General features: G+C 42.6%; 1 long non-coding RNA gene and 1 pseudogene across 3 annotated transcripts; both read left to right on the top strand.

Moving 5' to 3' along the window:
- Window positions 1-8,699: 8,699 nt before the first annotated feature.
- On the top strand, window positions 8,700-12,704 carry LOC101684910 (annotated as a pseudogene).
- A 3,212-nt stretch (window positions 12,705-15,916) lies between these two features.
- On the top strand, window positions 15,917-19,082 carry LOC106004276. 3 transcript variants are annotated; one of them, XR_006605488.1, is made up of 3 exons: window positions 15,917-16,240; window positions 17,620-17,765; window positions 18,020-19,082. It is a non-coding gene; the product is annotated as an uncharacterized LOC106004276 (long non-coding RNA). The 3 variants fall into 3 exon arrangements; XR_006605487.1 differs by lacking the exon at window positions 15,917-16,240 and adding an exon at window positions 16,285-16,608 and having other exon boundaries at window positions 17,221-17,765; XR_006605486.1 differs by lacking the exon at window positions 15,917-16,240 and adding an exon at window positions 16,335-16,608.
- Window positions 19,083-24,674: the final 5,592 nt, after the last annotated feature.

The raw sequence follows: 24,674 nt of genomic DNA, 5'->3' as shown, positions 1-24,674 counted from the left end.
CAAAAATTTTATATGCATGTTTGGACTTGTTTCTGACATTTTTATTGTGTCACAGATTTCTACATTTCTGTTACCACTACCTCTCAAACCCCTCCAATTGTTTTTTTTAAGATTTATTTTTTTATTTGAGAGAGAGAGAGAAAGTGCATAGGGGAGGGGCAAAAGGAGAAGAATCTTAAGCAGACTTTGCATAGAGTCCGGAGCTCATGAGGGGACTCGAACTCACCACCCTGGTATCATGACCTGGGCAGAAACAAAAGGCGGGTCGCTTAACCGAATGTACCATCCAGGTACCCCAAAACCCTCCAAACTCTATTGGAATTTTTTTATAAATTACACTTAATGTATAGTTTAATTTGGGGGAAAGTTGATCCTGTTCTGATATTAAATGTTCCCATCCAGAAACAAGTTATGTCTATCTGTGCAACAAGGACTTTTAAGATAACGATGTTCATTCTAAAAATATAATTTTGAGGAGCTCAATTTTTTCAAGATCTAAAATTAATCTCACTTCCACATTTTCAAATTCAGTGCAACTTAAGGGAGGAAATTTCTGCCCATTTTGCTCTTTGTTTGGCCAATCTAAGACATTTCACAATTTCTACTAATTTTTACCATTTCTCATCTACTTTTCTTTTTCAACTGCTAGTTTTCTCTTCTATACATCTCCTAGTTCTGTATCCTAAAAAATAGCCTTTCTCTTCTTTTAGCTGTAAAATATCATCCAAAAAGAAACAGCAAATGTTCACTCTGTATGCATTTCATTCAATTCAATATGAGTGAACATTCTGCAAATACTGAGTATTTGCCAAGTAAACAGAGTAAAACCATATTAATATGCTACTAGATAACATAATGTGATATTCTTTCATATTTAGCATCCAAATTATTGAAAAATAATGACTATCAGGTCTTCGCCTGTGGCCTAATACTCAAGTTTACCACATGGTAGCTTGCCCAGCAGCCTAGCTCTTGTTGACCTTGTCCTCAAGACAAATTGCACTTGATGGGCTCCACGGTCTACTCCTTCCTTAGAAAAGCTGTAAAGATGTGTTCTTTCTGTAGACTGCCCAGGGACATACCACGTCCCCTTAGCCCTTCTTTCTCCTGCCTGTTTTGGCACCTCCTTCCAACCTTCTCAACCCTTGTGGACCTGACTTCCTGCCACTCCCTTCCTCAAGCTTCTCACTGGGTCCCGTGGGTGTTTCTTGCAGCACTACACAAAAGAGCAAAAAGTTGGAAACAACTTAAGCCTATTAATATGGGAATTTTCAAGTCAAAAAATTTTTAAAGATTTTATTTATTTATTTGACAGAGATCACAAGTAGGCAGAGAGGCAGGCGGGGTGGTGGGGGGCGGGGAAAGCAGGCTCCCTGCTGAGCAGAGATCCCACTGTGGGGCTCCATCCTAGCACCCTGAGATCATGACCTGAACTGAAGGCAGAGGCTTAACCCACTCAGCCACCCAGGTGCCCCTCAAGTCACATTTTAATCTATTCTGCAAATGACCAGCAGTGTGATCTCGATCAAGCAAGTACTTAACCTTTTTGTAACTTAGTTTCCTTGATAAAAATGGGGATCCCAGTAATGTCTACTCCATGGAATAGTTGTGATGATGAAATGGTCTAATTTTTATCAAGCACTGGAAGGTTACCTCATGCACAGTAAGCAGGATATATTTGTTCATTCAATAGAAATGAAAAAAAGAAGAAAAATTATGGAATACGAAATAATGGTTAAAAAATCAAGATTCTACATAGATGTATATGGCATATTATTAAATAAAACCATTTATATAATATATAAATCTATACAAAGTATATTGTTGAGTTAAAAATGTGATGGAGACTAATATATGTATTGTGATCACGTACACATATATACATTGTATATGTATGTATCCCACATACAGAGGAAATTAGCTAGAGAAATACATCTCAACTTTTGACTATAACTAATTTCTGGATGGAGAATTTTTTTTCTTTAATTCTTTACACTTCTACACTGTTTGAATTTTTAAATCATAATATCACATTAATGTATGACTTATGCAAAAGAAAATTACATTAAGAGAAAATACAAGCAAATAGTCTGGACAGACATTTCACAGAAGAAGAAGTACAAATAGCTTCCAAACTTATGAAAATACATTCAAGATCAGAAAACTTAAGTTGAAACAAAGAGATACCCATTTTTTGTCTTTCAAATTGGCAAAAAATAAAAAGGCTTAATAACATCCAGGATTAAGGATTTACTTGTTCACGAAATGCTGATGGAATTTAAATAGGGGAAATTGTGTATATGAGTGTGTGTATGTGTGTGTGTGTGTGTGTGTGTGTGTAAAAAATGACCAGATGATAACAATTTTATTCTTCCTAATTTACAGAAGTTTTAGCACAAATGCATAAAGATGATATATGAATATATAGAATGTTTATATAAACATAACTTCTAATGCAAAACTGTTTAAATTTCCACACTAAGAGAAGGGCTCAACTAAGGAATACAATCCAGCCTTTAAAAAAATAAGGTTTAGGGACACCTGGCTGGTTTAGTTGGTAGAGCATGTGACTCTTGATCTCAGGGTTGGGAGTTTGAGCCCACGCTGGGTGTGGAGATACCTTAAAATTAAAATCTTTTTTGAAAATAGTTTTTAGGGGCGCCTGGGTGACTCATTGGGTTAAAGCCTCTGCCTTTGGCTCAGGTCATGATCGCAGGGTCCTGGGATCGAGCCCCGCATCGGGCTCTCTGCTCAGCAGGGAACCTGCTTCCCAGCCCCCGCCCCCCCCCACCTACTTGTGAACTCTGTCAAATGAATAAATAAAATCTTTTTAAAAAATAAATAAATAAAGTTTTTATGCACTAAGCTGAAAGTTCATAATAAAAAGAAAACAAATCATGCTAGCAGGACAATAATTATAGGATTCCCATTTCTGTGAAAATAATGACAAAAGAAAACCCTACTTCTGTGTAGATATGTTTGCAAAGCATGAACAAATGCTGTCAAGCTTACACACAGACTGAGTGATGGCCGAGGCAGGGAGTGGGAGCAGGAGAAATGCTGCTTATGTCACCCAGGTGCGCTTCGAGTACTCTTGTGTGTTCTTGAATTTTAGAAGTTGTAGGGGCTTTTTAAATCAACATTTCCCTTAATCAATCTATGTGTAGCTATATTTTTATAAATAACAGTGTTAAAAGGGATGCCTGGATGGCTCAGTCGGTTAAGCGTCTACCTTCAGTTCATGATCCTAGGGCCCTGGGATGGAGTCCCACATCGGGCTCCTTACTCATTGGGGAGCCTGTTTCTCCCTCTGCTGCTCCCCCTGCTTGTGCTCTCTCTCTCGCCTTCTCTCTCTCTGACAAGTAAATAAATAAAATCTTTTTCAAAATGACAGCATTAGAGGTGCCTGGGTGGCTCAGTCCTTAAGTGTCTGCCTTTGGCTCAGGTTATGATCCCAGGGTCCTGGGATCGAGCCCCACATCAGACTCACTGCTTGGCAGGAAGCCCGCTTCTCCCTTTCCCATTCCCTCTGCTTGTGTTCTCTCTCACGCTGTGTTTCTCTCTGTCAAACAAATAAAATCTTTAAGAAAAAAAAATTTTTAAATGACAGCATTAAAAAGCAAATGTGGGGAGGAATATATGAGAATCTCAATATTTTTGTGAACGTAAATGTGTTCTAAAAAATAGTCTATTTTTAAAGCCAAATGACCAAAAGTTGTGCTAAAAACATTTTTTTAGCTTTGTGTTGCGATGTGAAATGCAGTTTCCTAAACTGGCGAGCTGATATCAAGAAAAAAATTACACGTGATGTAGTATTTTATGACAAAATGTTGTGCTGTATTTTTTTTCTGGATTCAATTTTGACATAAAGGGAAGAGTTTCTTGAAGGAAAAGTATAAATGTTAAACATTTGCTTATCATGTGCTCCTTAGCATTTACCTATATAAGTTGAACATTTATCTTCACACAGAACCTGCATAGAAAAGGTTATAACAGCTTTGTTCATGACTGCCGAAACTTAGAAGCAACCAAAGCGTCCTTTAATAGATGAAAGGAAACACAAATAGAGTCCGTCCAGATGATGGAATAATATATAGTCCGAGAAAAAAATTGAGCTTTTAAACACAAAAAGACATGATATCCACATATAACATAGCATATACATTAAATGTATATCACTAAGTGAAAGAGAACAATCTGAAAAGGCCACATACTGTATGGTTCCAGCTATGTGACATCCTGAAAAAGGCAAAAGCTATAGAGTTGGTAGAAAGATCAGTGGTTACCCGGGTTCAGCAGGAGGGAGGGATGAATAGGCAGAGCACAGGGGGTTTAGGGCAGTGAAATCATTCCATAGGATACTACCATGGTGGATACACGTCATGCTACATTTGTCAAAACCCACATTCTTGATCTCGGTTGTGAGTGAGCCCCACGTTGGCTGTAGAGATGATTTAAAAATACAATCTCACGGTCCTGGGATACATTCCCACATCGGGCTCTGCTCTCCCTCTACCACTCCCCCTGCTTGTGTTCCCTCTCTCGTCGTCTCTCTCTGCCAAATAAAGTACAATCTTTTTTAAAAAATAAAAATAAATAAAATCTTGAAAAAAAAAAACCTCACAGAAGGTACACCACAAAGAGGGAAGCCTAATGTAAACTATTGACTTTACTTAGTAATTATGTATCAATATGCATTCATCGGTTGAAAGAAATCATCACATTAACACAAGATGGTAATAATAGGAGAAATTGGGATGGATGAAGACATATACAAAAGCTTTTCTAAAAATCTAGAACTAGGGACTCCTGGGTGGCTCAGTGGGTTAAGCCTCTGCCTTCAGCTCAGGTCATGATCTCAGGGTCCAGGGATTGAGCCCCGCATCGGCCTCCCTGCTCAGTGGGGAGCCCGTTTCTCCCTCTGCCTCTGCTCTTACTCAGTCTCTATTGAATAAATACATAAAATCTTTTTTAAAAATACACTTAAAACTACTTTTATTTTTTTTCTAAAACTGCTTTCTTAAAAATGTCTATTAATTTCAAAAAAGTATAAAGATTGAGATCAACGCTTCCCACCCCATGTCCTGGTTGGAGAGCCATCGACAGAGAGCCAGTAATTCATCACAGCTCAGCCGCCAACTCGGTTGAGGGACATGCCCAGATACTGGAAGCATGAAGAAGGAAGCATGCAAATGGCAAACAGATTGAACTGGTTTCTTTGCATGAACAGAAATCCTATCAAAGAATTACAATCACTCTCCTCTCTGCTCCTTAAGGCTGCTTGCATCTCACCAGTCATCTCTCGCACTTGTAGTCAAATCTGGACCAAATTCTATTGTCAGGATCTGCTTCTCACCAGACATGAAGTCCTTCATCTGGTCTGGCTGGCGTAGCCTCTGAACAGTCCTGGTGTGGCTGGGCAGTTTCTAAGGGCATGCCCACCTTGTACCCCTTGTGCCTGGAGGACACCGGGGTCCTCTGGGATGGCTGGGACATCCTCTTCCTTTAGCTTCTGTTGGCTTCTCCCTGTTCAAACGGCTTGGATTTCCATGTCCCAATTCCAGATTCAGTTCAGTTCCCACAGGAATGTAAGTCCAAGAAAGCAGGGAATGGTGTTTTCATCGTTTTGTTCTCTGATGTACTCCTCATATCTGGAACAATGCCTCATTCATGAAAGGAGTGTGGAAATACTTGAAAAAAAGCAAGAGATGAATTAAAAAAAAAAAAAAAGGAAAAACATACACACATTTTTTTTTTCTTAACTGTTCCCTTTTGGGAAAAGCTCTCTTTTTCCCGAAGATTATGTCCTTCTTACTTCTTTGGTGTTAAAAATGGTTTTTCTCAAGTAACAGCAGTCGCCTCTGTGGGAGAGATATTCACCTTGCACTGTCATCCTCCGTAACTTTCGGTTTTACCTATTCAGAAATAAATACATACAAATTAAAAATAAAATCACTGATGGCAATTTTTGCACATCCATAATTGGCAGAATAAAAATGTATTAATTGCAATCTTATATTAATTTCCTAAACTTATTTAACTTTTTAAAAATTAAGAGCAATCCACCCCAAATACCAAAGCACTGAGCACAACTTGGCTCTGAGTATTTGATGAATGAATGAACCATCTCAATTTTGAAATGGTCGAGGTTAGTGTGTAGTTGTCACGACAATAAAACTTTCTGTCATGACACTGTGAAGGGCTCTTGTCACCTGTCACTATACTCTAACAACCAGTTCCTGATTGCTTTCTCCACAATGAGGGTCTCCTGCTCAGATTCATTCTTACACACGCGTGCACACACACACACGCACACACACACACTCGTGTGCTCACACACATACCATCGTCTGTCTGTAAGCATTCTTAGGGTCCAGCATGGGGATCTCTGTTAGATCCTGATGCAAGAGAGGCTGTCTACCTCAGAATCGCTTGGGATTTGTTACACTTCCAAGTTCCAGAGCCGCAGAATCAATGCGGGAGTTGGGGGTAGCCTGAAGTCTGGCTGGAAAGATACCCTAGGAGCCCCTCCTGCTGCTCTGCTGTCCCTGCCACCCCAGACTTGGACTTCCTCCAAAGGCCACGTCTTCCTCATCACAGGATCCCCAGGTCTGGCGGAATATGGCACTACTTGGAAAGCACATCATTGCCGGTGATACTGGAGCTGGGGCTTAATCCATGATCACTGGTTTCCACAGAGGGGGAAGAGAGCCCCAGTAAGAAGCAAGGCAGCGGAGCGTCATGTACCGAGGCAGGCACAGGGCTGAGTGGGGCGGCTGCAGGCCAAGGGCGGCCAGGAGCCGCAGAGCTAGGAGAGGAAAGGCTGTCCCCAGAGACTCAGAGGAAGCATGAGGGTCAGATTTCCAGCCTCCAGACCCAAACCATACTCTGTCACTGAAGTCAGCCAGCCTGTGGCACTTTGTCACAGTAACCCTAGGAAACCAACAAAGATTCGAAATGTAACCCTTCTCCGTGGAATGACGCCTGTACCCATTGCAGTGTTTCCTTTTGTTTACCATGAAGGTGGTCATTGAATTTGAACTTCATGTATTGATCAGGCTCGTAAGGTAAGTACTCTTTGTTTACCCCCCCACCTCCCCGAGTCTTTCCCTTCCCTAGAAACATAGGCTAAAATAGGCAATGGTGTATAATACACCAGGGGCTAAAATATCTGATATATAAGGGGGTTCCCACTCCCCCGGGGGTGGCAGTCTCTGTTTATCTTCATTTGGGGTGCTCTAAGCCAGGCTTCTCACATGGGGGTTGCCCTGGGTCTCCCGAAGACCTTGTTAAGATGCTGATTCAGATTCCAAAGATCAGGTTCAACCTGGGCTTCTTCGGTTCCAAAGCAGTCATTGGTCCTATGGATGCAGCTGGACCCCAGACGGACGTGGAATAGCAAGACCTTTTGCTCGAGGTCTGTCCAGGTCCTGTGGGAAAGAGCAGGCTCTTTCAGAAGAGGAAAGTGGATCTGGGGAAAGGACAGAATGTGTTTCCCAAACACGAGTATGAGCCAGGGATAGATCCCACCGGCTTTGAGATGCTCAGTCTAACAGTGATGCAGGAGGCAATATCCCCTTGCCAGGGTTATTTTTACTGCGCTGGGCTTATCTTTTGGGTTTTAAAACTTTTTAAAATTTAAATTCAATTAACTAACATATAATATATTACTGGTTTTGGAGGTAGAGGTCAGTGATTCATCAATCTTATATAATAGCCAGTGGTTAAGAGTCTCAGGGTTCACCTCCTCTGATTTAGTCTTGTATTCTTTTTTATTCTCGTCTCCTATGCTTCTCCATTTTTTTTTAAAGATTTTATTTATCCATTTGACAGAGAGAGATCACAAGTAGGCAAAGAGGCAGGCAGAGAGAGAGGGGAGGAAGCAGGCTCCCTACCGAGCAGAGAGCCCGATGCGGGACTCGATCCCAGGACCCTGAGATCACGACCTGAGCCGAAGGCAGTGGCTTAACCCACCGAGCCACCCAGGCGCCCTCCATTTTGTTTTTTTAAAAAAAACATGACTGAGATCAGATGATAATTGTCTTTCTCTGATTTATTTTGCTTTGAATAATACCCTCTAGTTCCTTCCACATCATTACAAATGGCAAGATTTTGGTTTTTGATGACTGAGTAGTATTCCATTGTGTATATATACCACATCTTCTTTATCCATCCATCTATCAGTGGACATCTGGGCTCTCTCCATAGTTTGGCTATTGTGGACATTGCTGTTATAAACATTCAGGTTCCATTGCTTTTTTTTTCGGATTCTGACTCACTCATGAGGAAAAGGTTAAAATGCCTTGCACATAATCATAAGGATTGTGTTGTCAACTCCCCTGCTACCTGCTTGCCAGTGCATCTGATTTCTCTCTGGGATTTTAAACCTCTTCCAAAGTCCAGATGCCCTCAACGCTTAAAGGTACTTCATTCATAATGACAGTGGTGGTAATCATCATATTGACTACAACACCAGTAAATTAAGTAACAATTTTAAAGGAAATCTACATTTTTTTCAATTGTCCAATATCTAATTATTGAAACAGAGAAAGTTACTTCGGGACACTTTAACCACCTCCTAGAAGTAATTGCGGGGGTGGATAAAATATAAGCTCGTGTTGCTTTTTTATATTAACATTTCACAATGTGATAAATAAATTTCATCAGATTAAAAATAGCTTTCCCAATATATCGGAAGCATGTACCTCGAAAACGCTTTTGTTCTTTCTGAGGATACAACATTAAATTTAACCAGAATGTCCCACTTCCAACACAGCATGAAGAGCTGGACACTGAGGGGCCACACTGTCCTGGGGTGGCGCTGGCAGGTAACTCTTGCCCTATGCACAAGTCATTAATTCTAGATCTATAGTGGGTTTTATTACTGTGAAGAAAACCTTTTCATTTCTACCACATGATTTGACACTAAAAAATTATTAAAAGGAACTTAACAAACCAAAGCCATGACAAAAAAACAATGTGTTGTGTATGGATCATTTTTATGCTTGGGACCCGCTTTATTATTTTTGGAACTATTACAAGACTTCTGTTAAACATGTTGAATGTTAAGAGGAAACAGACTCTTGGCAAATGTGGAAAACCAATTACAGAAAATGTCTCTGCTAGAGCTAGAGAAGCACTGGTAAGGGACAGGGGAGAAGCTGGTCCGCCCCCTGCTCTCACTGCCGAAAACACACAGACGGTGGTGTTGTCTTGAAAAGAACAGAACTGTTAAATTGTTCTTGTTATTTTTTCATTTACAGGCAAAAATAGCAAAAATGATACTTCTCAGTTAAATCTACTTATGTAGATAAGTAGGGGAAGGGGCCCCTCAGAATTCCTTTTCTTAAGGCAAATCTGATACAAAGAAAGCAGCATTTCCCAAATAAATAACCTAGAAAGTTACTTTTATGCAGAAGAAAAAGCTTAGGGCGCCTGGGTGGCTCAGTCATTTAAGCAGCTGCCTTTGGCTCAGGTCATGATCCCAAGGTCTTGGGATGCAGCCCCACATCGGGCTCCCTGCTTGGCAGAAAGCCTGCTTCTCCTTCTCCCACTCCCCCCCGCTTGTGTTTCCTCTCTCGCTGTCAAATAAATAAATAAAATCTTAAAAAAAAAAGAAAGAAAGAAAAGAAAAAGCTTCACCACTAATAAAGAAATCAGATTACCTTAAATTGTAAACACTTGAATTAGAAATATTAATTTACTCACGTTTTGAGAGCATATCTGGTATATCCAGCATAGTAAAAGCTCGCTATTGTGTAAATGTTAATTAAAGGGTATCATTTTGTCTACATCAATATTGACAAGATTGAAATAAATATTTGAAAAAGCCAGACAGCTGATCTGGAAAAAGAATCCATAGAAGAAATGAAACATTTTCTATTTGTCTTTAGCTGTTCCTTCATCATGTTCTTGCATGTGCACGGTACAGTGCGAAGCATCAAGATGTCAGATGAACGACACGAGCTCTGACCTCCAGGAACTTCCATTTTGGGAAGGGGCCAAGCAGCAATTCCAATATAATGTGGTCAAGGTTGTAAGAGACGCGGCCCATGTGGAAGGAGGCCAAGGAAGTCTTCACGGAGTTTTCCCCACAGAAAGAACAGCATCCTCGAGGGGCAGAGTGTGTGGGGGAGAGGAGTAGTTTGCGGTGTGAAGGGGGGGCAAGGCCACAAAGGAAACTGGAGGTGTCAGTACTAGGGCCAGCTCATGATGGATGTCCGAGGCAGACCCCATCCGAGGAGGGAAGGAAAGGCACAGTCACTTGGACTTTTGGAAAAGACTAGTAAGAAGTGTGGGCTCAGCGAAAGGAATCAGCAAGGTGAGGCATCGGGGGTGGTAACCTTTGGAAGCCATCCCCACGCCAGGCTGAAGGGTTAAAGAAAGAAGATGGCGCACTAGAATCTGGTTGTGTGCGGGATCCCAGGAAGAGAGGGTGGCCACCTGTTGAGTGCGAAGTATGAGTACAAAGGTACACGAGTAGGTGTTTGCTATTAGATTTAAAATAGTTTTACACATTCATAAGATGTTTAAATATTTGAATTTGAAAACTATCATATGGTAAGAGCTTAGTTATAGAACACTGTAGAACTATAATAAATAAAAAGACAGCCCCTGGCTAATGAGGTCAGTCTTCAGTTAGACCTGCCCTGCTAGGCGCCTTAGGACCAAGAGACCGATTGTGGCTGTGCCTGTTACCCACTGATGGCAGGAGGACTTGTGGATCGGGTCGCCCAGTGCTGGCCTGTCCTCCGTGTTGGGCTGTCTGCCCCCGTCAGGGTTTTACAGGAGATGGAGAAGCACTTTTGGCCAAGGACAAAGAGCACTGGGTGCGGAGTGGTGGGGGTGGAAGACGCTGAGCACAATCCTTTCCTCCTCTCTGTCCCCAGAACCTCAAATCCTAATGCTGATCCTTAATCACAAAAGTTAAACAGACTTAGGCAACTCAATTCTCAGTGATAATGAACATCAGAAATCACATGGATTAATGAGTCGCAAGTGATCCCGTTCAGAATAATTTTATTTCTAATTTCTTAACCCTCTGGATGCATGCCCGGTGAACAAGCACTGACAGGGAATGGTTTGAGCCTGACTGCACCCTTTCCCCGCTCGGCGGCAGAGCTACACTGTAGAATGAGGCCTAAGGAGGCCAAGGTCAATGCAAGGGGCAGCGGCCTTTACTCTTGTCATGAAGCACATGCCACTTCTCTGCCAAAGGTTCAGACTGAGGAAGAAAGGGGGGAAACCGTCTGGAAGGTGCCACCCCGTTTCTCTCAGCTTTATGCTACTGAATCCCCAAATTCCAGTCATGCATTCTTGTTGCCTCCTCCCTTCTCTGTCTTCTGAGAACTGAGTGACTTGGCAGCCTTCGGCTGATACTGGCTAAGGACATCAGCATCTGTGCGGGGAAGGACACCAGCTCGAGGCACCCCAAACGGCCAGCTGGTCTTCTGTTCTCGGGGTCCCATGAAGCCACAGGCCTAAAAGAAGAAAAAGAATGAAAAGAAAGAAAAGGGAGCGGTCTTTCCCATGTGCTGCTGCCCACGTCCATGTCTGCTTAAAAGAGAAGAGAGATACAAATTTCAGGGGCGTTTCTCTTCAAAGGTGACAGGCCTGCTTGTCTTTCTCTAGCAGACTAAGCACAAATGACACTCCGGTAGCCACAGGCTCACCTGAAATATAAATGGATGAAAGCGCAAAATATTTAAATGTGTAACTGTTGAAACAATCTGATCAAAAGTGCATTAATGATCACATCCATAGAAATAACTAAGTCAGCTCAGTGAGGAATTGAGAACACTTAGCCACATGGCTTTGAGCAGAGTCAGGATTCTAGGCCTGATTCCCAGCTCTGTCCCTCCCAGCTGTCTGACCTCAGGCAAGCTACCTAACCTTTCTGCATCTTTAAAATGGGGAGAATACAGGGAGGGGACAGCCCTGTGGGACAGACCCGCACCCGGAAGAGGAGGAGGTGTGGGAAACTGCAGGGACCTGTGAGCTGAGAAAATGATAGAAACCAGTGGAAAGAATAATATACTGGATATACAGTTGCAAAAAACTATTCATTAAAAGTAATGCAAACAAAGGAGATCTCAATTAAAGAAGAATGTGCTGCTCTTCGTAATATGATAAAAGGGCTACAACAGACCATTAAATCTCAACATGATTTGAAAAGTGAAAATGAACAACTAAAAAGAAATGTTGATCTTATGAAAGAAAATTTAAAATCTCATGAACAGGCATATAAGAATACTATTGCCAAACTTATGAGTGAAATGAAAATCAAAGAGGAGGGACATAAGATAGAAATAAGGAAACTTCGTCAGGATATGCGGGAAAAAATTGAGTCAAAAGAAGAAAAGCATAAAGACCTGATAGAGAAAAAGGAGGTAGAAATTTCAGAGTTAAATGCAAAGTTAAGAACTCAAGAGAAGGAGAAACAAAGTGAAATTATCAAATTACAGTTAGAGTTTGATGCCAAACCAGCAAGACTTCAAACTAAATCAAACCCATACCCATATTCTACTGTTTTGCCACAGAGCATCTACAGAAGGAAGCTTCAACATCTTCAAGAAGGATAAAACAAGGAGATCGCAGTTCTTCGTGATACCATTCATGATTCAGAGCAACGTCTCTCCCTTGACAAAGATTCTCAACTTAAACCTACTGGCAAAGGTTCTTACCTTAAGTGTAGACGTTTTTGAGTAGAACAGTAAATTCATTAGTCGCTATCTAATTTCTTTAAAAGCAGTTGAAAATACACTTCTATCATTAATATAACCTACTGCCTAAATAATAACAAAGAAAGAGGAGAGCTTCAGACTTTTTAAATTGAGTTTATTTAAACAAATCCATATTTGGCCAATCGTGTACTACATTCTTGCTGAACAGTATTACCCGTAAAGGAGTTCAGGTTTATAGGCCTTAGTTTACCTATTGAACCATAACTGACTATGGAAATACTTTCTAAACAATCAAGACATAGCATTCTTTTATCTTTTCTATTACAACTCTCAAGACAGACTATCTCAAATTCAAGAGTATGATATAATGCTAGATAAAGAAAATAAGATACAAGGCCTTCATTCATATGTGATAGTGAAAATTAAGATAGGACTCTTAGATATACAAAGTATAAGTGGATATTTAAAATGTAGTCCTATCAAAATAGTCATGTCAGTATTTCTGGAACTTAAAAGACAAAGTCACTAAGTTCTTTAAAGATTTAGTCAATTAAAAATGTAAGATTAAAAAGACTAAGATTTTTTTGAGAAATAAGTAAAGAAAAAATGGGAAAAAAAAAAACAAAAATAAAATAAAATGGGGATAATAGGGGACCTGGGTGGTTCAGTCAATTGAGCGTCTGCCTTCAGCTCAGGTCGTGACCCCAGGGTTCTGGGACGGAGCCCCGCATTGGGCTCCCTGCTCGGCAGGGAATCTGCTTCTCCCTCTCCTGTTCCCCTTCTTGTGTGCTCTGTCAAATAAATGAAATCTGAAAGAAGGAGGAGGAGGAGGAGGAGGGAGAGGTGGAGAAGGAAGAGGGGAAGAATAGAAGGAGGGGGAGAAGGAGAAGAAGAAGATACTTAAAACAGTGTTTGGTATATACTAAGTGTTGGGTAAACGTTATGATTGTATACAGATTATTCTATAGTTCTATGTGGAATACCAAACCAAAAGTCCTGAGGAAAAGACTTGCTGGAAAAATCCCACTTACTTGGCTAGTCATTTCATGCTTTATAGACTATATCATATAACCTGCTGCTTGTGTTTATTATAAACAGCTTATTTCACTCAGCTTAATCCCTAACTTTTAATCACTTCTTCAATAACTTTTAAGTAAAATTAGCTTAATTCTAGAAATCAACAATTTAAATTCTATAAGTTTAAATGATCAAAACTAAACTTGCATTATTCACAGACATCCACACAACTATTCGTGCTTCACTTCTGGGGACAACTAGAATCTTTATGCTGATGATTTCTGCTTTTTTATTCCTATATTATGACAGGTGAGGTAAAGGAGATCGGAACAACTGTTATTTAAGGAAACTGCAACAGAGGCACCTGGGTGGCTCAGTGGGTTAAGCCGCTGCCTTCAGCTCAGGTCATGATCTCAGGGTTCTGGGATAGAGCCCCACATCGGGCTCTCTGCTCAGCAGGGAGCCTGCTTCCTCCTCCCTCTCTCTCTCTCTGCCTGCCGCTCTGCCTACTTGTGATCTCTATCTGTCAAATAAATAAATAAAATCTTTAAAAAAAAAGGAAACTGCAACAATGTTTTAAATTTTTCATTGTATCTCTTTTCTTTCCCCTTTTTTCCATTCCACAAAACAAGGACAACAATAAAAAAAATATTAAATTAGTATAATTTTGAGGAAAGTCTGTAAAATAAATTTATTTAACATCAAATCTGGTTTAGTGGAAATCCCACTAATAAGGAATGAGGTCATGTCTCTTACAATGAATCATGTCCATTAAATTTATCTTGTTTTCTGGATGTTTTCCGTCCTTCATTTGTCATTTCCAAGTCTCTAATTCTTGTTGATTTTTCAATTAAATGAAATTATTTTTTTTTTTAATTCTGAAGACAGCATTAAACTGAAGCTATACTATAATATAATCTATATTGGTGATGCCTGAAGTTGTCGAATCACTATTTTGTTCACCCGAAACTAATGCAACAGTCTATGTTAACTATACTGGAATTAAAATAAAACCCTTTAAAAAGTTAAACAGATTAAAAAAATATATATATATATATATGTACACACACATACACATACATAAATACATAAACACAGAGATAATCTGTATTAACACAAGTCTGCTTTTAACTCTACAATAATTTTTCCTATGCAGCTTTTTCAAAAGAAATACAACTTCGTTTTATTCAAAACTCTCCAAACATTTTATTTGTGTATCTCTTATTTCATATGTGTCTTCTTTCTTTTGCCATCTTTCTACCCCTTTGATACTGGGAACAAAATAGGAAAGATGACTATTCTTTATTATAATACTCCATTACCTAGAAAACTTCTTTAGGATGAAAGAAAACCCTGCTCTTGATCTCCATACATTTCTCTACTGCTCTCATTTCCCTTTACTCCAAAATTACACAGGGAAAGATTACAACTCCACTTAAATAACTCCCACATATATTCAAAGATGATCTGAGAACTGACATCTCGAGGGCTCTTTAAGAGATCTCATTTATTTCAAGACCTTGAGATGTGATCCAACACATAGGACGTATCATGACTTTAAGCCTAGAGTCAGAATCGGAGTTATTTTAACAATAGAAACAAACTTGGAAAGCTACCAGTCCAGTCTTTTTTACAATATGGAAACTAAGACCCAGAGAGGATGTCCTGAACAAGGTGATTTCATATCCGTATGACTGTATGCATGAATATTATACAGATTAAAATTTTATGAAGGATATTCAGATGAATTATCATAGGTCTTAGAGAACTCTTGCAGACCAAACTAATCCGTTTTTATGGCGGCCCTTTTCAATTACTTTAGTATTTTTAATCTTAAAGGAAACCTTTCTATCAAACACCGATTTTATTTCCTTGTTGAGAATGATTTTGTATTTTGAAACAGCTCCTTTTGCCATTTTCAGAACCCACGATCTCGTAAAAGTTACGTTTTCCCCCCTGTGGTGTTCCCACCATTGAAGGCGCTCCCTGGCCGGGGGCACCTTGGCGACCAGAGCCCTCTCTCCGCACCCATCTTGGTCTGTGGAAGGGCGGCGGGCAGGGACGGAGACGGCCGCGACCAGACAATGTCCTGCATTCACGGCGGCCTCGGCCAATCACAGCCCGGCGCCTCCCGGCCCCGCGCGGCGCCACCGGCCACGGCTCGGGCCCGAGAAAACCCGGCCTCTGGGCGGCCATCTGCGGCCATCCCGGGGCAGGGCGCGCGGAGCTCCAACTGCACCCCGCCCGGAGGAGGGGGCCCGTGGTGCGGGCGCCGCGGCACCCCCTCGGGACATGGGTCGCGCACGGAGGGCAGGATGCGCCGCCCATTCCGGACGAACACGGCGCGGTCCCTTTAAGACGAGCCTCCTCCCGGGGCCGAGAGGAGCGTCTGCGGCCCCGCCGCGGGGGGCAGCGACATCCGGGCTACCGGGCTGGCGACGACGACGGCCCCTCGGGCAGCTCCCAGTCCCTGCGGGACGCCCGACTGGCCGCGGCTAGGGAGCGCGGCCGGGGCAAGGTGGGGGGAGCTTCGGGGCCATGTGAGTCCCCAGGCCGGGTACACCCCCGCCGCCGCCGCCCGCCCCCACCTCGCGGACGCCGGGGCCGGGACGCGGAGGCCGGCACGCGGGTCACGGACGCTCCGCCCGCGGGACCGCGCCGCGCGCGCCCGCTTCGGGGCCCGCCCCACCTCCTGCGCGTGCACGGGAGGGGCGGGGCGCCGGGGAGATAGCCAATCAGCGCCGGCCGGCCAGGGACCGCCTCTGAAGTCCTCGCGGGGGGCGGTGCGGGAGGGAGAACTTCGTGGGGGGCGCGGCGCCCGAGGGCGGGCGGGGAAAAGCAGGAGTGCGGGAGGGGCTGGGAAGCTAGGCTCGCAGCGGTCCTGCTCGGGTCCTGAGGCACCGAGGAGGTGAAAGGGGCGGGAGCGGCGGGGAGGGCCGCGGGCCGCGCGTGAGAACCGGAGCGGGCGTGCAAACGGGAGGAGAGGGGGAGGCGCCGGGAGCAGGTGGTGCGGCCGGAGGGGGGGCGGGGGAGCGAGGGAGAGGGACGGGGAGGGGTGAGCGATTAGGCAAGTCCTCGAGATAGGAGGACGGGGATGGACGTGCCGAGTTAATAAGCGTAAAGCCAGAGTCTGTCAAGGTTTATTTATGCAGCTCAGAGAACTTGAAGAAGTTGTGAGCTTACTGGTGGAGATAGGTTCTAAAATTTTCCTCTATCTGATTTTTTGTTTTTTTACATATATTTGATGTCTGGTAATATTTATTAAAACTGAAAGTTGATTACAGTATTTCACGAGGATTGGGATAAAAGGAACAAAAGGCATTTAAAAAGTAAAAAGTCCTATTTCTGTGATCCACTCTGCCGAAATGTTGAGAAATAATATGTTTCAGCAATCCGATCCACTGAGTTAATTTTTAGGGTAGAGGAGGGGCTCTGTTGGCTGGGTGACGGAAAGTCGAGACTCTCCGTCAGGTGATCATGAACAAACCTTACCCTAAAGTCTCATTTTTCTCACCTGAAGAAATGAGAGCAATGAACTCCCCTACGGTCTCGCAGCGTGTTTTGTGATTCGGCGTATATTTGAAGAAGTGCAGTTTAGAAGCCTTGTCCAGTTGCGTGGGTGGTGTTCCCCGGGGAGCCGTCCAGGGCTGTCTCCTCCACCGTGCGCACTCTGGGTGGTGTCTGGTCCATCCGCAGAGGGTCGTCCTGCTTCCAGACCGCCCTGCTGAGAGCTCGCATATCTAACTTGGGTGTCACAGAAATCTGACAATCTGTGTGTCCTAAGCGGAGCTCCGCACCTTTCTTCCGAACTGCCCGAGTCTCCCATCTCAGCAACTGCTTCACTACAGTTCGGTCATCAGCCCCCAACCCCGTGCCGCAGCCATGAAGCCCCAGGATCTGTTTTACTTTCGTCCTTCAGGTCGTCAGGTTGTCGCTCCTGCCACGCTCTGACTTCCTCTGTACGGGCCACCAGCGTCCTCCACCTGGACTGTCGTGGTTTTGTGCTCACTAGTCTTTCGGCCTCGGGCTTTGCCCCTCCCCCATCTCGACATTGCCACCGGAGAGGTATACTTTATTGCAAAGTAAATCCGGTCGTGTTCACGTTTAAAACCTTTTAGAAAATCTCCGTTGCCCTCAGGATAAGTCCTATCTCCTTAAATTCGCTTTGTAAGGCCCTCCTAATCCCGTTTCTATCGGCGTCTCCAGCGGGATCTTTGCCACCGGCCACTCCTCCCACCGTTCCCCGAGGTCCAGCCTACTTGAATTGCTTTCAGTTCTCCGAGGCAGGAGAATCCACCTAGCTTCTGCAATACTTCCAGGTCTCCTGCTTTCTGAAGACGTGGCTTCCCTCCCTTCCCTCACCTAGCTCAAAGTGAAGGACCAGTTTGCATCCCTACGTCCACCGTGCACCCAGAAACCTAGGCTGCCGTTGCCTGTTGTGCCGCCGGAGTGTTACATCCCACAGCAGCTCTTCCTGCCTCCTGCTCACCATTGTTCCCAATTCCCAGGATGGTCCTGGGCAGTACTGGTCGGAGCCCAGTAACCCTTTAAATTCTTAAATACAGAGTGATCGGCTCAGGAAAACAAAAATCAGGGTAGCCTTAGGTATAAATTTATTTTATATTGCTGTGTTTTTCAGTTTTGAATGCCCCTCTCTCAGTAAGTTTCTCTATGAAGCATAACTTTTTTTAAAAAAATGATATAATAAATTTTACTTAAACCATCCGGATGTTTTTGTCACAATTAACATCTAAAACTCTTTTAGCAGCAATAGTGTGTGTGGTTTTGAAGTGAAATTCTGGAACAGTGATTTCCTGTTTAAGGCTAATGGGCAGAAATACTCATTTTAAACCAGAGATCTGTAACTTTAAAATTGAGCTGAAACTAATGCACCAGTAATGATAGTGGAAGAAAAGAGTATTATGGTGAGAGTACTGATCCTTGATTATTAGTACTAGTTTTTAGAAGAGCAATTATCAATATATTAAGGAATTGTCCTGATACTGACTTAAAAAAAATCCTGTACTCTTAATATTTTTCTTTTGTTTAGGAGATGTCATGGTAACAAATTGAAATTCTCATTTTCCTTGTGCTCACTCTGAGTTAGCAATGCTATGTATGTACATTTAGATCTGTAGTATTTCTAAACACCACCCTGCTACACACTTTCAATAAGGCTAAACAAGAATTCTTTGTTGAGAGTTGTAATATTTGGAGGGGAGGATAAGGGAATAAATCTTTACTACAAATTGTTTCCCTTCAGCCTTACTCTGAAGGAGATCCTTGTTGGTTTTCTCATTACTGTAAAAGTAGCCTGTTGACTTTGTTACACTTTGGTGGAAGGGAGTATAATTTAGAAAGAAATAAAATTTTCTAAAAGAAGAGAAAGTTTCTTTAGTAAAATAAGCAAAAAATAAATGATATAAAGGTATTATATAAAGGTAAAAGCAAGAAATGTATTTAAACTATTTGAAGCAGAAAAAAATGGGCATAATTATTTACCATTTCTGTAGGTAAGTATTCTCCTAGTATGTATCATATCTATTTACAGGACAAACCAAGTGATTCTTGTAAATAAATGATAAGGGAAAAATAAGTCCCAAAGAGTTTCTCTTTGTGTATGTAGGCTTGGATAATTTCGAGTTTAGATAACATTTTAGACACTGATTTGGTAAAAGTCCTTTAAGTACACTTTACTGACGTTTTAGCTAGCTGCATTTTTTTTTTTTTTTGGTTTTAAACCTTTTTAAAAATCTTATTTCCCAATTTTGTGGATTGGTAAATAATATTTAAAAGAGTTTATAGTGAAACATTTTTTTTTTTTAAATAGCCCACTTTAAGAATGTATCTACAGGGGTGCCTGGGTGCCTCAGTGGGTTAAAGTCTCTGCCTTTGACTCAGGTCATGATCCCAGGGTCCTGGGATAGAGCCCCGCATCAGGCTCTCTCCTCCACGGGGAGCCTGCTTCCTCCTCTCTCTCTTTCTGCCTGCCTCTCTGCCTGCTTGTGATCTCTGTCTGTCAAATAAATAAATAAAATCTTAAAAAAAAAAAAAAGAATGTATTTACAATGATATACATTTCATTCTTTTTTTGACCATGGCAAATCTGATTAGGCAACCACTTGAAAGAAACACACATTTGAGATGAGATAGAAGATTGCCATTTGCTACGTTTGTTGGTTCTGGCAGAGAGTTCAAGTTCATTGGGCATCGAGACTAAACTGCCAGTCTAGTAGAGATATGCAGATAGTGATGACTAGCTCATAATATAGTGAGAAAAGGTTGGGATTTGGAAGGAGGACCCAGGTCCAAATCAGCTAGCTTTATGCCTTCTCCAAGTTATGTATAAGAGTTAGTTTCCACATTATAAGTTAGCAACTATTTACCATCTTGACCAGCTCACACTGCTGATGTGAGAATTAAATGAGGATAATGTATATTACCAACCTTAAAACACTGGCCAAATAGTAGTAACCTTACTGTTTCATACATTCTGCTTTGGACCTGGAGACATTTGGTTTTCACAGAAATCATACACACACACACACACACACAAAGTCCAAATAAAATCTAAGAAGAAAATAAAATTACTTTCTCATAAACTCTGATTCCCTAAGCAGGGATTGTGTACTTGCATTTATTCATGGGTAACCCTGATGTTAGAGGCAACTGGAGCACTCTATATAAAAAATAATCATTCGAGCAAGTTTAAGAGGATTCTGGTACAGTCTGGATTTTGTTATGCTCTACATATTATACAAGAGCAAGGTGATGTGTGTATGTGTGTGTGACACTAATAAAAATGGATAAAGAAAAATAAAGCAAATACTTAAGGAAGCATATTCTATTCAAAGGTTAAAAGAGGAAGATGTTCTTCAATGACAATATTTTACATATTATTGACCCATGATAAATGTGAAGGATAAAGTAGCAACAAAAGCCCTTCTATTATCCCTGGCTCCTTCGTGCAAGTCTGAAATATTTGGCCAGTGGTTAATCATCCTCCCAGGTTTGACCGAGAACTTACCATGCTCAGAAAGCGACAATGCATGCTGTATGGATGGCAAATAAACACAAGATGCATCCCCCCCCACACACAAGGAAGCTAAAATCATGTTCTGAGAAAGAAAAAAAACAAAGCCCTAGTGCATCTGTGAGTGAGCCTCCTTTTTTTCCAGGGAGGGGTAGCAGGGCGGACACTTCCCCACCCACTTCCTTCTGCAACCTTCTCACCCCACTCCTACCTGTTCTCACCCCCTCCGCTGTTCTACTGTTACAGTCCCATTCTCTGGGCTCCTAAAATTTTCGATTTCCTGAAGCTGCCCCTTAAAATGTAAATCTCCTGGGAGGGGCACAGATAGTGCTTTAAGCTAACTTCTGAATAATCTTTTACCTGGTCAGCAGAGATCGCTTCTATCCTGCTGAGATGAAGAAAGGGAACAAGATGGCTAAAGAGTGTGAACAGCGAAGGTAGAAAGGAAGAAAAGATCAATGACCCAGTGAGGTGGGACCCAAAAGAGCTTCCACAGTTTTGCCTGGGAACAGTCTCTCCAGCTCCCTTTCTGTGCTGGTGTGGCATCGTGCTGTGGGATTTCCAGCCCCTGGTCAGACTTCAGGATCTGTTCATCTGCCCCACCCATAGTCCTCCTCAGATCAGGGAATTCGGCTGAATTCAGACTAGCTTGGGGGTAAACACGGGACCAGAAGAAAAAGCAGTCTGAAGGTCAGAAGACTTGAATTCTTTATGACTTTGAGCCATTCAGACCTTCCACAGACTACAGTTTCCACATTTCTATGTAAAATGAGAGTGGATTACATTCCTCTCCTGTTCTGGGTTTCTCCCCTTCCCTGCTAACTTCTCCCGACTCTTTTTACTCCAAAGGTATAATACCCTGGACAAATGCATGAATAAAATGTGGTATGTACCTACAATGAAATACTGCTCAGCCTTAAAAAGGAAGGAAAGCCTGACACAGGCTGCTGCATGGATGAGCCTTGAAGGCATGATGGGAAGTGAAATAAGCCAGACACAAAAGGAGACATTGTATGATTCCCCTCCTATGAGGTACTTAGAGAAGGCAAATATAGAACAGGAAGTAGAACAGAGGTTCCAAGGCACCGAAGTGGGGAGGTAATGGGGAGCTATTGTTGAATGGGTACAGATTTTTGGTTTGGGAAGATGAAAAGACTCTGGAGAGGGCTAGTGGTTACAGTCACGCAGCAATGGGAATATAATGTCGCTGAACTGTACCTTTAAATGGTTAACATGGTACATTTCATACTATGTATATTTCACCACAAAAAATCTTATTTAATTTCATTTTTAAGGTTTGATTTATTTGAGAGAGAGAGAGCGCGTGCACAAGCAGAGGGAGGGGCAGAGGGCGAGAGAGAGGGAGAAGCAGACTCCCCACTGAGCAGGGAGCCCCAAGCAGGGCTGGATCTTAGGGCCTGGAATCATGCCCTAAGCCAAAGGCAGATGCTTAACTGACTGAGCCACCCAGAGGCACCACCACCACCACCACCACCACCACCACTAAATAAAAAATCAAATAAATAAAATGTATTTGTTTATTTATTTAAACAAAGAGACTTGGAAGCCGAGAGTAGGATTGCTGCTTGAAGACCTGTTTTCTGCCATCTGCCTCAACCCTTGCCCCTGAATTTTCTGTGGGGCAGCTGGAGTTTTGACCCACCCTCGGTCTCTCCGTAGTCCCCTTCAGGGACCGCTCCTCACTCTTTCTCCCTCAGACACACTCCTGGACTCCCCTGGTTCTTCTCAAGCTCTCTCTCTCTCTCATTTTTTAAAAGATTTTATTTATTTATTTGACAGAGAGAGACACAGCGAGAGGGAACTCAAGCAGGGGGAGTGGAAGAGGGAGAAGCAGGCTTCCCACTGAGCAGGGAGCCCAATATAGAACTCGATCTTAGGACCCTGGGATCAGGACCTGAGCCATAGGCAGATGCTTAACAACAAAGCCACCCAGGCGCCGCAAGCAAATTCTCTTCTCCTTCTCCTCCTCCTCCTCCTTCTTCTCCGGTTCATTTTAATTTATTCTGTGCAGTTTAAGGGAAACTCTCTTCTTAAAGTGCTCTGCCTCCATGCCAGAGCTGTCAGCCCAACCCCGAGCCTTGTTCTCCCATGTACACCAGGGACATTGCCTGGAAGCACCGCATTTTGGAAGTGCACCCACGTGTAGCCTACACCCACAGCCTTCATCCTTCCCCCATGGCTTTGCTTTAATTACACTTGCTCTTCAACCCCATGGAGACCCCATCCCCTTAGCCTCTCCCCCAGAACTGCTCTGTACTTTGGGGATTGTACTCTGGCACCGACATACTAGATGACTGGCTGCAATCCCAACTGAGCCCAAAGTGAAGTGTATCAGTGCTTTTCTCCAACACCCTTAATGACTTCCTCTTATACTCTAAAACTGCACAGTCTGAAGCCTCGTTCTAGGTCACTTTCAGCCTCTCCTAATGCAGGGGGATAGAGCACTGCTTTGTCATGTCCCACGTCACTCTGCACAAATGGACCTCATTTGGCATTGTCCTTCCTGCAGCCCTCCAAAATGCCACACTCCCTCCTGTTCCAAGTTTCTGCACCAGCAGGTCCCACTGCCTGGCCAGCTGATTCTTTCCTCTTCTTCGACCAGATCCTGTTTGTTCTTCAGGTCTCTACTGGGACCTCATCTCTGAAAGAGCATTCACTGGGCCCTACTTCAGTCTGCAGGAAGAGGGTACTGTGCCCCTAGCACCTGCTGCTTGACCCCATTATTGTAGTCAGATTTCAATTTCCCCAGATGTGGGGTTCATTGGGCTGGGGCAGTTGCTTATTCATGACGGCCTCCCCAGAGTCCGACACAGGACCCAAAACAAGAAAACTGGTTGAAAGTTGGTCACTGAATATACTTTTAAGAACACATGGGGTAAAAAAGAACACATGGTTATAGGTTTGATCTAATAGATGATCATCAGTGTTACTTGTGTGATTTTAATATATTCTTATAAATAGCAAATCATTACCTTTGACATTAGTGGGGTTTTTTTTTGTTTTTTGTTTGTTTGTTTGTTTGTTTTTACTGAGAACTAGTTAATTTTAATACTTTGTATATCAGTTGGAATTAGGCTTGGCTGCCTATAACAGAGAATCCTCAAATCACGTTAACATAAACAATACAGAAATTTTATCCCAGTTCTATACAAGTTCAAGGACAGATGGTGTTGGGCTGATGTGTGTTTCACTTCAAATCTTCAGGCATCAACTTTCTTTGACTTTGCCATCCAGAGGCTTTGCTCCTATCTGTGCAGTCCGAGATAGAGGTTGGACTCATCTTCTGGACAGCAGGGTAGAGGAAGGACTAAAGAAAGGGTGAAGGGTGTGCACCAACTGTCTTTCTGGAAAGTTCTTCTGAAGCTCACATCCAGCATGTTTGTTTACACACTGGTGGGCTGATTGAATGACCATTAGGTGCAAGGAAGGCTGAGATATTCTGTCTTTGTTTTGAGCAGTCACATGCCCAGCTAAAAATTCTAGTGGTATAGAAGAAGAGGACCAATGAGTACTGGGGGCCAAAAGAAGGGTGGGCCACCCCGAGTTTGAAAATAAATGTAGATATGTCAAAATCAGCATCCAGATGAATCTAGATTTGAAATGTATTCTTCCCAAATCTTAATCTCCTTTGTTGAAAGGTCATGACATTTAGACTCAGGAGTTTTTACAACAAGCAGGTCATTAAATTTCCAGGGTCTCTCCTATTAGCAGGCAATGTAAGAAACAAGTGCTACCGATTCAGTTTGTCTTTAGGATGAGGCTCGGAGGTGAGGTGATGGTGGGGGAAGGGTTGGAAGTGAAGGGTGTGTGTAGAGTGGAGGGCTCAGAAATAATAGAGAAAGGATGGCACATTTTAACCTTCCTAATATGACCCTGAGTCTCCCTGGCTGGATTGGTTTTCCACTTGGCTCTCTGGGGAG

Source organism: Mustela putorius, unplaced genomic scaffold (assembly GCF_011764305.1).
Source record: "Mustela putorius furo isolate JIRA1106 unplaced genomic scaffold, ASM1176430v1.1 tig00000151_pilon_pilon_pilon, whole genome shotgun sequence".
Lineage (NCBI taxonomy): Eukaryota > Metazoa > Chordata > Mammalia > Carnivora > Mustelidae > Mustela > Mustela putorius.
Note: the sequence above shows the minus strand (reverse complement) of the source record. Positions and strands in the feature narration are given on the sequence as shown.